The sequence below is a fragment of the Phascolarctos cinereus genome, unplaced genomic scaffold, assembly GCF_003287225.1.
Source record: "Phascolarctos cinereus isolate Bilbo 61053 unplaced genomic scaffold, phaCin_HiC Scaffold_726;HRSCAF=1367, whole genome shotgun sequence".
Classification (NCBI taxonomy): domain Eukaryota; kingdom Metazoa; phylum Chordata; class Mammalia; order Diprotodontia; family Phascolarctidae; genus Phascolarctos; species Phascolarctos cinereus.
Window position 1 is genome coordinate 197,805,709 of NW_027556098.1, and position 12,503 is coordinate 197,818,211.

Sequence of the window (12,503 nt, forward strand, 5' to 3'; positions counted from 1 at the left end):
CAAGACACAGCCCTAGGTGAGAAGGAACCTGAACATGTCCTGTGACATGGGACCCCACTGGCTATCAGCATTTACAGAAGGGTGGAGTTCTTGATTTTGGTTCCAGGCCAGAGTGGAGAATTAAAGGAAGATCTGAGGCCAGAGGCACAATCCTCCACACTGCAGGATTAGAGGTGATTACAATAATAAGCTGCTACAAATTTTAAAATAAATGAGTAGGCAAAGTAGAAAGAACTCAACTATAGAAAGTTACTATGGGAATAGAGAAGACCAGGGTTCATCTTCAGAGGAGGATATTGGAGCAAAAAAAAAAAGCCTCTTCTACCTCAAAGAGTAGTTTCAAATGGTATCTTGTCCAAAAAGAATTTAATAGAACTTAAAGAAAAAAAATTAAAAATCAAATGAGAGAGATTGAGAAAAAGTTTTAAAAAAATAAGAACAATTCAAGAAAAACAAGATTATGAAAAGAAAGTTAACCAACTGGAAAAGGAAATCCAGAATCTTAAAGAAGAAAATGACTCCTTAAAAATTAGAATTGAGCAAGGGGAAGATAGCTACATAATAAGAGACCAAGAAGTAATAAAACAATACAAAGAATGAATAAATAGATGAGAATGGGAAACATAGGAAAAACAAGTGATCTGGAGAACAGATTAAGAAGAGAAAACATAGGAGTAATTGGACTATCTGAAAGCTATGATTTTTAAAAAAGGATCTTGATATAATAATACAAGAAATAATTAAATAAAATTGTCTTGAAACATTAGAACAAGAGAGGAAAGTAGAAATGGAGAAACAAATCCACTGATACCACCTGAAAGAGGTCCTACTAAGAAAAACTACAGAAATATCATAGTTAAATTCCAATACCCCCAGCTCAAGGGGAAAATATTATGAGCAACAAGAAAAAAAAATTCAAATATGGCAGAGCCACAATTAGAATCACACAAGACCTAGCAGCAGTGACACTAAAAGACTTCAGGTCTTAGAACAGTATATATTAAAGAGCAAAGATTGGGCTTGTGGGAAAAAATATAATAACTGACAAAGTAAAGCACAATCCAGAAGGGGAAAAAAAAAGGAAATTCAATGAATTGCCAGATGTTCAGGATTTTTGTTGCAAAAAAACAAAAAACCCTCAATATAATAGAAAATTTGGCATGCAAAATCCAAGAGAAATATATAAGGTATACATGAAAGGCTAATTACAGAGGACTCAATAAGAAGTGAGGAAATGTAAAATATATTTCTTAGACTGTTATTAGTAATTGGCTAATTCAAAAGAAATATTGGGGTAGATGAAGGGTTAATGTATAAGATCTTCTCTACAAGGACAAGGGACAAGGAACTTCCCTAACATATTGTTCTGGGATTTGTTTCAACCTAGACCCACCTTGGGGAACCATTCCTTAAAATATAAGTCTTGGGGTAAACATCCAGGGACTTGGCCAGTTCCTGGGTACTGATCCGAGACATTTTTTGACATAACAAAGATTGTTCTTGAGGACGGAGAGTTCCTGCCAAAGCTCTCAGGTTGTTAGGATTAATCACCTATTCCTTGGCTCCCTGCCTTCTTTGTGTAGGGATGATAAAAAAGGGTCTTTCTTGGGAAAGTGACTTTGGGAGTCTCCCTTGGAGAGAACACTCTGCTCTTAGGGACTCTCTCAACTGAGACCCTGACGACTGTGATACAGGACTCCCCCAACCAGATGTTCAGGAGTTGTTGCTTCCTCTGATTGGTGATGTATTTCTTCTTCTTTATATCTCTATTTCTCTGTTAATAGTCTTTGCTTCTAAGATTTCATAATCATATGTAATCACATTTATATGTATGTATGTTTATGATTATTGCCAATAGCAAATCACTTATAAACCAGGAAAAGTGTGAACGTGTCTTTGTAGTACAGATCCAAATCCGTGAAATAAATTATAAGTGCTGAGCAGCCCATAACACCTTACTGTTACAGTGGACTTGAGTATGATATGATTCTAAAAAGTAAAACCATTTCAGAAAAGGTAAAAAGAGTAATTATCTTATACAGATGAGGTATAAGAGAAAGAACTGATACTGATGAAATTAGATGAGTGAAGAGGAGTGGTTCTTCTGGAACTCTACTCTCATGGGGAATGGGTTAAAGAGGGAACAATTGATTATACATATATACACACACATACACAAACATATATATGTATGTATGTATGTATGTATATGTATGTGTTTATATGTGTGTGTGTGTATATATGTATATATGTATATATATATATATATATATATATATATATATATATATATATATGAATAAAAGTCTTCTAAATTCAGAAAGAAATAAAAAAAAGTGGCTAAGGGGATGGGGGGGAGAAGATAAGGGGGGTTTTTTAGGGAACCCTACTCACATCAGATCTGGGTTTAAAAGAGAGCAATATATATATTTGGAAGGGAATAAAAGTCTTCTAAATTTTTAAAGAAATAAGAGGGTGAAGAAATTGGATAAGGGGGAGAATAGAAGGGTTCCTAGATTAACAGAAATGGGATAAAGAGGGAATAACAAATATATTTGGAGGGTTATAAAAGTCTTCTAAATTCAGACAGAGCAAGAGGGTAAGAGAAAAGGGTTGGGGGGGAGAGGATAAGGGATGGATCTTTGGAGGTGGGATAGGTTAAATAAGAGGAGGTCAAGGTAGCCAGTAGAAGTAAAGTAGAGGAGTCAGGAGGGAGAGGAAATAAGAGATACATACAAACATAAAATAAAGATCAGGAGTAGAATTTATTAGGAAAAAATGCAGGGGTAGTAATCAAGAACTGAGACAAAATTTAAGCTAAAATAGATTTAATCAAAGAGAAGAATAGCAAAACTACACTCTATGTCAGCCATATTAATCAATATTATTTTAGTCTACTTAAAATAACTAGACTGTATAAGGTTAGGATATTGCTGTGGTGTAGGAAATGATGAGTTGCTGGACTTAGAAAAATATGGAAAGACTTAGACTTATGAAGGAAGATGTCATCCACCCTCAGAGAAACAGAGGACAAACAAGTATAGTTCAGTCTTATGTAGATGCATATGAATGTATATGTCTATATGAGTATGATTATAGATATTTAAGTATATGTATGTGCATATAAGTGTATGCAGGTATGTGTATATGTATGTATATATGTTTGTGTATATATGTGCATATATATGCATGTGTATATATGTATATGTTTGTACATACAAATATATATGTATTTATATAGATACTGTGTGTGTGTGTGTGTGTGTGTGTGTGTGTGTGTGTGTCTCCACTTAAATATAGCCTTCTTGTGGGAGGGGTGGAAGAGATGGAAGAACAAAGTAAAAAGTGCACAGCAGAGAACAAAAAAAATTTTTACAAGAAAACAAAGAAAAGATGACAACTCTGAACACAATATGTAGAATTTATTATATAGGCTTTCTTGAAATGGAAATTTATTCCTATATATTTAAAATCCTCTTTTATCTTCTGTGCGCATGGCAATGCTTTTTTCTTTTCTTATTTGTATTTAAGTTTTAGCATTTAAGTTTATAATTTACATTTTTCTCTTCTTATTGGCTATTTGATTTTTAGTATTTAAATGTAAAACAAATAAAAAAGTAAAATAAAATAAAGTAACTGTGACTTTTCTTCACTGGTAGGTAGTATGATGCAGTAGAAAGGTCACTGGATTTCTCATCAGCTGCTCACATTTAAATAATAGCTATGTTTCTTTTTACCTGTGTGACCCTTGGTAATCAAACAGCCAACAAGTTATTTATTAAGTACCTAGTGGTGCCAGGCACTGTGCTAGACACTGAGGCTACAAGTAAAAGGATAAAATAATCTTACTCACAAGCAATTTATATTCTGTCTTGGGAGAGTCTAGGGTGGTTGTGAGGCAAATGGATGTAAAGCACTTTGAAAACCGTAAGTGCTTTATAAATGCCACTTATATTATTATACATAATCTACAGTCACTATACCTTTTTGGTTTAAGAACTTCCTAAGCCTTCTTACAACACTCCTGTTGAACTCAAGCAGTGTACAAAGAACAAAACAGGGCAGTGCTAACAGATGTTTAATAACTGGCTCTGGGGCAGGGAGCGTGAGATAGGAAGAGGGGGGCACTGTACTCCCGTGCTTTTAAGTTTAATCCGCATTACTTTCACTTTCTTAAGTCTAGACAATCCTGGTGTGTACATTTGCAGATTTCTGAAATATGAATGCTCACACTGAAAATTTGAAAATTTAGTGATAAGTTCTCACAAACTGGTTAGTGATGACTCCAGCACACCCCTGGGAAAGACAATGGTCTCCAGTCCTTGGGTTCCCAATCTGTAAAGCTGTGTGAGAGGTGGCCCTCTGACCTTCCTTCTAGCTCTAAAACTATGACCCTATCAAGAGCATGATTAGTTTAAAAAAGCTGAATAAAGTAGAACTTGGAAAATAATCTTTAAAAACTTTATTAGACAGCAATCCAATTATAATGTATGTCTGGCATTTATTAACTATGTTACTGTGATGAGTCACAACCTAATGAGACTTGATTTCCTCTGTAAAGTGGGCAAAATAAGAACACCTTTCTCAAAGGGCTATATGAAGATAAAATATAACAATACAAATAAACTGCTTTGCAAATCTCAGAAGTGATATATGTGTAAGGTATTACTGTTACATGAAAGCCAAAAAGTTCTTAGAACTGTGAAAACAGTCCTTCTTCCTCCCCACATCAGCTTATTGCATACACACAAAAAACCCCACCAGAATGTTAAGAAACCCCTATTTAAAAACGGTACAGAATGAAATCTGAATACAAGCTGCTTTCCTGTGACATTTCCTCCATACTAGAAAGGAGTCTTTTGAGAGTTTGGCAAAACAAATTAGCCTAAAATGCAGGCTGGGTTAGAATGAGCTAAACAGGAAGCTCTGCTATTCCCCACTGTTGGTGATCACTTTGAAACAAACTGAGCAACCCCTTCTTGCTCCAATAGACGGAAGCAACCTCTGGCTGTATAATCTTCAAGTTCTTACCTCTCCCTTTCACCCAGCTCACAAGATCAAATTGCATTTCTTTCATGATTTTCTAGTCCTCTAGCTCCCTGACCTGGTGAAGAAGAAAGAAAAAAAAAGTAGGGAATAAATCTTCACTTTTATGCCTGGAGGGTTAAACTAACCTCAACTCCGTTTTAAAAAGAAACTTTCCAAGAACTTTCTACAGGAACTTTGCTGGTGAGTACTTGGTAATATTCTTTCCTTTTTATCAGAAATTCAGTGGTCGTTTTGTTTTGTTTTTCAAGGCAGGGGGTGGGGAGAGAGACTGAGAGACAGAGATATGGAGAGGAAGACGACATGTATTCCCACAGATGAAAACTGATCCTTCCTTTGCTCAAAATAAGCAGACATTGAAATGTAAAATCTAGCTCTTAGCACCTGAAAATTTGGGCTTCCAGTCTTAAAGAAGTTGAGAATGTGCTTTTACTCTGGATCACTTATGTTCATATAATCATGGGGAAATGGTTGCTGTCAAAATGTTCAAAAATAACATTTAAGGATGAAAAAAGTCCAGGAATCATGATCTATTAATTTTTTCCATGTTGAATAATTGTTTTCATGAAGAATAGTATTTCCCTTAAATAATGACAGCCAGTACTTTGGAAGGAAAAAATTATATTCTTTGTTAATTTATGGAGTCTTTTATGTGGATGAAAGTGCTTTTGGAAATCCTTTTCAACTTGTTGGAATGAATTTAGTGTCATTTCAAAAGTAAGCATAATGTCCAAAATTAAAGGTTTTGTGAAAGTATGAAATAAAATCTCTAGGGATACCTGTTAACTTTTTCAGAGACCAAGACATCTTCATTATGATAATGAACCAATGATAAGGATAATCTAGTCCTTAACTTTGTAGTCTTTAAACAAACCAAAAGAGAGCAAAGTGGCACAGTTAAAATGGGTAATCATTCAGTTAGTAAGACTTCGGTTCCAGTCCTTCCTTTAACACATATTAGTGGTGTGACAGTGGACAAATCACTTAGTCAGTGCCCCAGACCACTCCTTAAGGCTGTAAGTATAGAGGAATTGCAGATCTGCATCTTCTCAGGGTTTATTCACCCTGAGAGTCCCTTGCAGTGAGGAAATCACAGATCTGGATTTTTTTTTTAGGACAACAGATGTGATTTGCATCAGTCCTTTGGTTTGATGTGACACAATATGAAAGCACTCTGAGTCTTTCGGGTTAAGCATAGCCCAGTATAGATTCATGTAGTATGGTATATTGTAACATCCAAGAAAAAAAAAGCCAAATCTCACAACCCACTGAATCAATTTTCTGTTTTTGAGGAGAGCTCATTCTATTTAAAATTTTAGGAGAAAGAAACACACACACACACACACACACACACACACACACATACACACCAAAAAAAAAAAAGGTCAGAGATCCAGCACAGTGTGGGAAAAAGAAAAACAGAGAAGTGATAAGCAACAGACTCAATATGACTCAGTACTCTGGAAATTAGTCATAAAATGACTTTGGATAATAGAGTATGATAGGAACCTAAGCCCTCCTTCCTGAGAGTCTAAAGGGGGAGCTAAGGAAGGAAGTAGGCAAGCCAAATAGTCATATTTCTAGTAGAAGTACATTGTGTTTATATCACAGAAAAATGCAAAGATCAGGACACCTTGAAAATCATGCAGAGGTTTTTGACTTCCAAAAGACTGTTTTTACAATATGTCTAGGAATCCTTCAAATCCAGCAATGAAATAAAATTGTATTTCATTGCACAGCTTACAATAAAAGCTTACAATAAAAATTCAAAATAAAGAAAATTGGAAAAAATAGAATAAAAGATTATCTTTTGGGTACATTAGATAAGACTTATTGAATGTCAACAGAGTTCATCTTATGGATGGAAATGGAAACAAGAAACGTGTTTCTTGTAAGTGTCTAGTATTTGGTCTGAGGTCTGATTTGAACTCAGGTCCTCCTGACTTCAGGACCTGTGCTCCGTGCCACCCAGTTGCCCCCAATTAATTGTTGATGAAAAGAGTAAATCTTTAACTTACTTTCTCATTAAGTGATTTAACTAGAAACCTCTTTTCACCAGAATACAGTGTAAGAAACATCTGTATATAGATCATAAACTACTAGAATGTCAGAGCTTGAAGTTTCAAGTTCCAGGCTTGGAGCCATACAAAAATACTTATCTTCTAATTCCAGTTCTAATGCTTTCAAGTCATATATGTGACATGAAGATGTCACTTAGCTTTCCAAACTATCTGTCCCTTCAGTTGTAATAAAGAGTTAATAATACATGCATATTTTTCTTCACAGAGTTGTGACAAAAGCATTCCATATACTTTAAAGTGATATATCAAGCAACCTATCAACACACATTTCTTAAGCATTTATTATATTCCATATTCTAAGATAAGTATTGGGGAATACAAATGGAAATATATTAGTATATTAATTATGTGTGTAAATATAGGTGTATTATGTATTTGTATATATGTAGAATATACCTTTCAGTACATCTAGATGATATGATAGCCATATGTGACTATATATAACTATAAAACTATATTATCTATATATGTATATTTACCTATATGTGAATATATAAATATGCGTGTGTTACACAGAGCAAGAAAGTGAGATAGACAGAGAAAGATATAGACAGAGACAGAAAAAAATTATATATAAGGGCAATTAGGTGTATAGAGCCCTCAACCTGTTGTCAAAAAGACCTGAATTAAAATCTGGCCTTACACATTCAATAGCTGTGTGATGCTGGGCAAAAAAACTTAATCTCTGTCTTAGTTTCCTCAACTGTAAAATGGGATAAATAGTAGCACCTATTTCCCAGGATTGTCTTGAGGATCAAACGGGATATTTTTTAAATAATAAGTTTTTTTTTAAATATTTTCTTTTTCTTACATTGCTATGGTATCCCACGTATCCTTTTCCCTCCACCTCCCTGAGAGCCATCCCATATCTCAAGTAGTATTTACAGAGAAAAACTGGTCAACCCAGTTGATCCATACATTGATAAAGTCCCAAAACATGTGCAATGTGTAATACACTCCACAAAGGGGTAGGTTGGCAGTATCTTCTCTTTTTGCATTACACATGATCTACATAATTTTTAAAAAATTATTCTAGTGTGTCACTCACTGTTCTTTCCATTTATTTTACAGTTACTATGTACATTGTTTTCATGGCTCTGCTTATTTCATTTTGCATAAGTTCATATAGATCTTTGCATGCTGCTATGTATTCATCATAGACATCATTTCTTATAGCACAATGATATTCTGTTACATTCATGGGCCACAATTTATTTAGCCATTTTCCAATCCATGGATAGCTATTATTTCCAACTTTTAGCTATTGCAAAAGGTGCTGTTATAAATATTTTAGAGTATATGAAAATGTTTTTCTCATCAATTATTTTCTAATGGAGTCTCTGGTTCAAAGAGTACGGACATTTTAATCACTTTATTTGCATAATTCTAAATTCCTTTCCAAAATGGTTGTACCATTTCATAGCTCCACTGACAATGTATAAGTGTGCCTATCATTTCAAAATCCCTCAATCATTGACAACATTTTTCAGCACTTTTGCCAATTTGTGAGGTATGAGGTGATTAGGATTGGTTTGACTACCGTTTCTCTTGTTCTTAGTGATTTGGATAGTTTTTTCCGTGTGTTTGTGAATGAATACTTTGTATTTCTTCTGAGAACTTCATATCCTCTGATCATTTATCTATTGGGGAATGGTTATTAGTATATTATATGCACACATTTCATTTTTTGCATGCCTTTCTAAAAAGTATTTCACACTTTTCATATCTGTCTTCTCTTTCTGTTTATTCTATACCCTCATGCTCTGATTCATGACCCCTGTAATAATCTGGTCTCTCTCTTTTCTTTGTATTTTTCATATAATACATACACACAGAGCTATCAAGATATGCATTCTAGGATCTCCCCTCTAGGCATTTTCAGCCTCTACCTTATAGAGCATATCCCATGAATACTCCTTTTCTGTTGTGCCTCATTTCTAGTACAATGCCAATTATTGCAGGTATTGAGGACATTGCCCTATGATAGGCACCTTCCCCCACCGTGTCCCTAATTATGCAGCCCATCACTGATCTTGACTCTTTTTTTCTACATTTGCTTGGAAATCTCCTCTCTGTGACTACCTATCCCACTTCTCCAGGTGCCAGTTGCCCCAGGGGTTTCCACTCCCTCACTTCTTAGATAAATGGACTTTAAAAGCTTCAAATCCCCCAGGGCTCATTCAGTGTAAGTTCAGAGCCTGCTTTCCCTGGCTCTGGCAGTTCAGAGCTATGGGCAATTCAGAGTTTTGCAGTGTTGGTGCTTCCAGGGCTTCAGTCCCAGCAGTCTTTTGCTCCTGAAGGGCTGTGGCCAAGCTGTTGTTGAGGACTGAGCAAATTCCACAGCCTGGAGCCAGCATCTCTATCACATTGGAAAAAGGGAGGGCAAAATGGGGTGCAATGCAAACATGGGTGTTCATGTAACCCTGTGTCATGTCCTTGGGTCTGCTAGTGCAGCCTAGCAGCTGGTTGTATGGGAGGTGGCAAAAGGGTGCTAAGTAAGCTCAGGTTTAAATCTTTTTTTGGTTTCTAGGTGTCCTAGATTATGGAAACAACCGAAGTTACTTTACCTTTGGTGCATAATTTCTGTTTTGGAGAGTTTTGAGAAGTCATGTGGATTAGAGAAAATTTCTAGTCTGCCATCTTGTTGCTCACATAACCTTGAGGTAATATTTGTAAAGTGCTTATCACAGTCATTGGCATGTAGCAGGCACCTAAAAAAACCCCAAAAAACAAAAACAGAATGCTTGTTTCTTTCATAGTAGTGTGGCAAGACAATATACTAGCTGCTGGGGGATGGAGGGATCAGGAAAGTCTTGTTGTAGAAAGTAAGACTTGATCCGAGTTTTGCAGGGAGCCAGATATTCCAAAAAGGAAAGGGCGAAAAAGGACTGCATTCTAGGCATACAAAAGAGCGAATGTAAGGGTGACACAGGATAGATCATCACGTGTACAGTGGAACAATAGGCAAGTATGACTAGATTACAGAATGTTTGGAGGAGGATGATGTTTCAAAAAAGACTAAAAACATAGCAAAGGGACAGTTTTAGAAGTCTGATTCTAGAAATAATAAAAAGTCACTATAGTCTATGGATTAGATTTGAGGAAAACGACTCTGGTGCTTATGTTGAAGCTAGATTAGAGTGGAAGAGCTTGAGGTAGGATGACCAAAGAATAAATTATTACAGTAGTCCAAAAGAAAGGATGTGATGGTGATGCATTTGTGAGTGAAGAGGAGGGAGTTATGCAAGAATATTGTGAAGATAGAAGTGATAAGATTTGGTAAAGGACTATATATTTTGAGTAAATAAGTAAGAATCAAGAACGACACTAAATTTGAAAACTTGAAAGAATGGTAGTACTCTTGATAGTAACAAGCAAGTTTGGAAGAGGTATGGGTTTGGGGGCAAAGATCATGAGATGTATTTCGGTTATTTTATAGTCTATAGACAGTTCATTATGCAGGACTAGAAAAATATTGGTGCTTTACCATTTTTGTTATATTGATCTAGCTATTCTCTTCACCATTCATTAACAATCTGTTCCAGTCACTTCATAATTCTGTGAATCTTAAGACTTTTCATATTTTGTGGTTACTAGTGTTATACTTGGCTGTCCATTTGTTATCTTTCATGCTTACTACATGACTAGTCTATTTCCCTTTCCAGTCACAGAGGTTATTCATTTATTGCTTAACAGATTAGGAAACTAAGTCCCATAGTTGTTGAATAGTGTGCCAAAGATCACGTAGCCACTTAGTGGCAAAGTTAGAATTAGAACTCAGATCTATTTTATTTTGTAATTAAAGTACAACAAAGTACATAAAGGCATCTCAGCATAATAGTGTGCTGGGCTTACAGTAAGAAACATCAAGGTTCATTTGTGACTTCTGACACAACAGATATGTAGTCCTGTTTGGCCACCTGCCAAAATGAATTAAGCAGTGGAGCTGGAGTCAGGAAAACTTGGGTACAATCCTTTATTAGATACTTACTACCCATAAGACCCCAGAAAAGGTACTTAATGTCTTTAGGCCTTAATTTCTTTATCTATAAAATGGGGACATGATAGCACCTAACCTGACTGGATTATTATGATGATCAATGAGATAAAATACTTAAAGCACTTCCTAAACCTCTAACTATGATGCTATTACTACTACTATTTCATTATCATTTATTATTATTATTATTATTGTTACAAGTCACTTAAGGTACTCATGAACCCTAAGGAGTTCCCTAAGACTTAATATACTAAATGATAGATTGGGATAGACCTGAAAAAGCATATTCATACACAATTTTCAGGATAACATTTCTTCACTATGATTGACTATTTGCATCAAATTAAATATATGATTGTTAAAGATTATAAATCTTGTGATTATAAAGTTAATGTGTATAACTGTAGCATTATCTAAGATAGATGATAGATAGATATACATCTAGAAACTTAATAGAATTATAGGAATGGTCAAGCCCTTATTTTTAATCACATTAAATTATTTAATTGAATCAAAGTAAAAGAGAACAATGTGTCATGGATAGGGAATAGAATTTCGTAGTAAGGAAGAGTTACATTCAAGTTCTATTTCATACATGTGTGTATATGTATGTATACATATGTATATACATTTATATACATACACATATGTGTATAAATGCATGCACAACTTAAACCCACGTCTTCCTGAATGTGTCTGTCCACACTACCTACTACACCATATTTATTCATATGTTTTAGTACATGCATGCATATATATAGTTGTGTTTGGATAGATAGATAGATACATAGATAATTACATTATGTTTTGAATTGTTTACCTTGATATTGGTGGTGACTAACCTTAAGATTGTTTGCTGGCTGGAGTGGTGGTATTTTAATCCAGATTCTGCTCTTTTGCCCTTTAAAGACTTTAGTGCTTCTGGGAATTTAACTTAGAAGGTTGCCTTTTCAGGACAAACCATTCAGCAACATCTTCAAAACTATTTTCTCTCTGAGACCATATATAGAAATGATAAAATTCCTTTTGAATTCTGCCATCTGTAGTTTTCAGTCATTTGTATACAGGATGTTAGGAATGTCTATAAAAATTCTTGTAACTGAACATCAATGGAACCATTTCTACATTGCTTTCCATACTTTGAGAAAAAGGGAGGGGTATTCTTGCTGGGCAGCCCTCCTTACTGCCATTATACCCTGCTTCTTTTTCAACATGTCTGCTGCTCTCCTCTCCTGTTGTCCTGTACTTCTGATTGTTTGTCTTGGTCCTAAACTCAGCTTAGTGGAAGATATAGCTTTAGGAAACACTTTAAAATAATGTTACTTCTACTGAAAGACTAGGAAGTCCTTAATTATCCTCACTTCCCTTTTCTCCCT

The 12,503-nt window shown here is 35.0% G+C and overlaps 1 protein-coding gene across 5 annotated transcripts in view; it reads left to right on the top strand.

The window, feature by feature from the left end:
• The first annotated feature begins 1,638 nt into the window (after positions 1–1,638).
• TFPI (tissue factor pathway inhibitor) overlaps positions 1,639–12,503 on the top strand; it is a 124,616-nt gene continuing 113,751 nt past the window's right edge. The window contains exons 1-2 of one of the 5 annotated variants that reach the window (XM_020977546.2): positions 4,894–5,229; positions 9,658–9,790. The gene's annotated coding sequence lies outside the window, so the exon portion shown is untranslated. Of the gene's footprint in view, positions 1,740–4,890; positions 5,230–9,657; positions 9,791–12,503 lie in introns of those variants that run through there. The other 4 variants (XM_020977547.2, XM_020977548.2, XM_020977544.2 and 1 more) reach the window with 4 other exon arrangements.